Source organism: Suricata suricatta, chromosome 1 (assembly GCF_006229205.1).
Source record: "Suricata suricatta isolate VVHF042 chromosome 1, meerkat_22Aug2017_6uvM2_HiC, whole genome shotgun sequence".
Classification (NCBI taxonomy): domain Eukaryota; kingdom Metazoa; phylum Chordata; class Mammalia; order Carnivora; family Herpestidae; genus Suricata; species Suricata suricatta.
Genome location: NC_043700.1, coordinates 111,603,104 through 111,607,167, shown reverse-complemented (window position 1 = coordinate 111,607,167; position 4,064 = coordinate 111,603,104). Strand labels below are relative to the sequence as shown.

The 4,064-nt window shown below is 30.7% G+C and overlaps 1 non-coding gene across 1 annotated transcript; it reads right to left on the bottom strand.

The window, feature by feature from the left end:
• Window positions 1-3,353: 3,353 nt before the first annotated feature.
• LOC115303520 lies at window positions 3,354-3,458 on the bottom strand. The gene has a single exon (XR_003914101.1). It is a non-coding gene; the product is annotated as a U6 spliceosomal RNA (small nuclear RNA).
• Between the last annotated feature and the right edge of the window lie 606 nt (window positions 3,459-4,064).

Sequence of the window (4,064 nt, the reverse complement as noted above, 5' to 3'; positions counted from 1 at the left end):
TGAGGTTTCTTCACTCTTGAATTGTGTATTAACCACTGTATGTTTGTTCAATATGCAATATTTGTATGGCTTCAGTCTACCTATCCTCTCAGCTATTACTAAATATGTTAGTTCCCATACATGGAGATTCTGTAATGATAAATGAACTAACATATGAATGGTAATTATACCATTGGAACATAGCAAAAATTCAAAGACTATATTATCATTAGAAGTAGATATTGGTTTTGGTTGTTGAGGCAGTGGTTTTGTAGTTATGAAAATGAGAAAATTATAGAAACATTTTGCAAATAGAAATTTATTAGAAAAGCATATATATTTGACTTGTAACCTTACTAGCAGTGAATCATTCAATCGAGGTACCAAAGTGAAATGAAGAAGACACTGAAAGCTATATTTATATGTTATTAACATACTAGTTGAAACAAATTTTTCTCAAAAGTTTTTTCCACCCTAATATCTAGAGTCTTTGGGATTGGGGGAATTTTTAAATATTTATGTAATGGAAATGACCTCAACAGCCCTCCTCTAATGTTTTTTTGTGAAAACTAGAGGGCATTTAAGGGGCACTGAGGTCAAAGAAGTGCAAACAGGATCTGACTATAGACTGCCATATCCTCATCAATTTTTATTTCCTTTTAATTGTGTTACTGGATCGGTAGATCCTGCTTACTCATTTCTTAAAATTATATTTCCCTTCATTTATCAACAGTGCTTCTTGAAGATGTTGTTCATTGACAAAACCTCTGAATATTCTTTCCCTCAAAAAGTTAGCAACCAGCATGAACTCTAGTAAAAATTCACCCTTGCTTCGTAAGAAACAATTTCAAGTGTTTCTGATACACAATAGTGTATATCAGAAAATGTATAAAATACATAGTAAAATGTTTCAAATACTTCCTTTCCCCCTCCTTGAGTACTAAGAAATAAGCTATAGGATCCTTTAAGTATATGTATATTCGAGATAGCTTCAACCAGACGGGCTCATATCTTCACCATAGTTACTCATGGAACCTCTCTGGAAACTCTTTCCTGAAGAAAACAGAAGTTAAATTATTATTGTTCTAGAAAATCTAAGGGAATATCAGGTGGACCTGATAAAGTGACTTTCATTGTGTATTACATGTATAAGAATAATAATACATATTTGAAATTATATAGGAGAAGCTGCAAGATGTGACACTCAGTTACTTTCCCTCAGATACTTCAACTCTAAAATAGATAATACCTATGTAACCTTGGAGTGACTGACATTTACCAAGCAACAGCAATTTTCCTCATATTGTAAATTTGCATGTATGTATATCCCATTCTCTTGCCAAGCTAGATCATTCCTTTTCTGTCAGAGAAACAGTGCTTAGGAGCAGAAATCAGCTTTATACATCCAGTGTGAATCCAGGTAAAAGTTCCCAAATAGCTGCCTCTCAAAGGTCAAAGATTCCATGAAGAACAGTGTAAAAAATGCAGTCTCAGGTATATCCACATTTTGCTGAAGTTTCCTAGAACATCACCTTGGTAGACGTGCTAAAATCTCCATCTCCCATGAGTCAGTTGGAGAAATCTTAACTCTTGCCCAAACACAGCTGAGTCCTCAGCATCTATTTTTATGATATGTTTCCTTTTGATTCCAGGAAATTAATATTAAATTCACAAAGTGTCATAAAATCTGACACAAAGCAAGAGAATCCACATACACTGGTCTAAATTTGTGTTCATCCATTTCTTGAAGAAAATCTATTAGTATTTTGAGAAGAAAATCACAATACAATGAAAATGGAATTTAAATCTGCTTAAGGTAGATTAAGAAAGAGCTGAACTACTAAAGCAATATCTATTCAGTTTATAAAAGAATTTTGAATAAAACTTATCTTTTAGCCCCACAGACTTAAACAACTGTTAAATATTAAAATGTGTAGTAACAAAGTCCACGAGTTGAAGGTTGCTTTTAATAATGGTTAAATTTGTGAAACACAAATAAGTACAAAGGAAGGTAAGAAGAAAAGATGGAGAAAAAGAGAAATAAAAATGAAAGGAAGGAACAGTAAAAAAGAAGAATGAAGAAGTTATAAATATTAAAAGGGGAGTTTAAATATATATATTTCACTGGACCATAAAACACTTTAAGAATTTGCAACAGTATAAATCATACAATGTCTCTTCTCAGACCACAATGGAATTAAACTGGAAATCAATAAGAGAAAGATAGTTGGAGAAATCCCAAAATACACTTCTAAATAAAACACGGGTCAAAGCAGAAAAATTAAAAATACTTTGAACAAAATGAAAATAAAACTATCAAAATTTGCAGGATACAGTGAAATCTGTGTTTAAAGGGAAATGCATAGCATTGAATACGTATATTAGAAAAGAAGAAAGACCTAAAATCAGTAATCAAAGCTTCCATCTTAGGAAACCAAGGGAAAAGAAAGAACAGATAAAATCCACGGTAAACAGGAGGAAATAATAAATTAGAGGAGAAATCAATGAAATTGACAGCAGAAAATCAACAGAGAAAGTCAACAAAACTAAAACCAAGAGATTCTTTATCTACAACCAATATCCAATTAGAAAATACAGTAGAAAATATCTTTTATTTCAATAAATGTGAAAATATAAATTTTTCTGTAATAAAGTTACAAAGTACACAAATAATATGATACAGCTACAGAATTTAACAAATTATATAAAATAAAATAGTAAAATAAATGGTGCGCTATAATGGTGTGGGTACTCAAAAATTAACAAGATGAAGTCCTAAAAAATTAAAAATGAAAAATTTGTATTTATTTAATCATTCTTTAAAATAACATAATAATTTAACATTTCATCAGGAAACAAATGGTTAATCCAACATTTTGATAAAAATAATAAAAGATATCTTTATTCTCAAATATTTAAATAAATATAAAATTAAATAATGTGAAATGCAGGAGAAGATATTAAAATCAATAGAAACCTAGGAAGCTGGTTCAATTATTGACATTAATGTGATATACACTGAAGATATTTTAAGTCAGTGAGGAAAGAAAATAATATTAATGAATCTGGAAATTATTTGTTAGCAAGATAAAAGCAGGTTCAGATAATTCTTCTTTGTTTTCAGAGAGAGAGAGAGAGAGAGAGAGACCACAAGTGGGGAGAGGGGCAGTGGGGGAGAGAGAGAATCTCAAACAGGTTACCTGCTCCATGGGAAGCGCAACACAAGGCTTGGTCCCATGACACTGGGGTCGTAACCTGAGCCTAAATCAAGAATTGGACACTCAACTGACTGAGCCACCCAGGTGCCCCCAGATAATTCTATTTTTATGAAAAAGCAGAGCAAATTTAAGATCATTCTTTTTTTTTTTTCATTTTTAAATATGGCACACCTCACAAATTTGTGTGTCCCTCTGGCGCAGGGGCCATGTTAATCTTCTCAGTATAGGATCATTCTTTTTAAAGTTAAATATAATAATGAAATAATCAAACACAGAGGTAAATATCAGAAAGAGTATTTATTAATATGAAAATATAGTAAAGATTGATGGAAATGACTGCAGAAAAAAAAAACTTCTGTAAGTCGAATACATCATAAGTAAAATGAGAAGTAAGCGACAAACTGGGAAATATATGTAAACAAATTGCTAATACCCTTAAATAACAACAGAATGCTCAAATAGAACAGAAAAGGTTAATACATCCAAAATTTAAAGAGTAAAGGCACTTGAACTGGAGATCACAAAAGAAGACATACAAATGACCAATAAACTTAGGAAATTATTTTCAAAGTGCAAATAATCAAAGATGCAAAAATTTAATCATTAATGAGATATCCTCCACTTTTAATATTTTACTGATAATTCTAATAAAGATTATTATGTTGTATGTATACACATATATATGATTCCCTGATTGTTCAAGGAAATTATACTCTCTTAAATTGATAGTATGTAAAAGTTTTTCAATTTCTCTGGAAAATAACTTGGCAGTATGTATTGAAAACCTCAAAAACAGTGTGCATTTATTTTGAACCAATAATAGAAAAATAATCATAGAGTTCATACAATTATGACAGTGAAAAATTG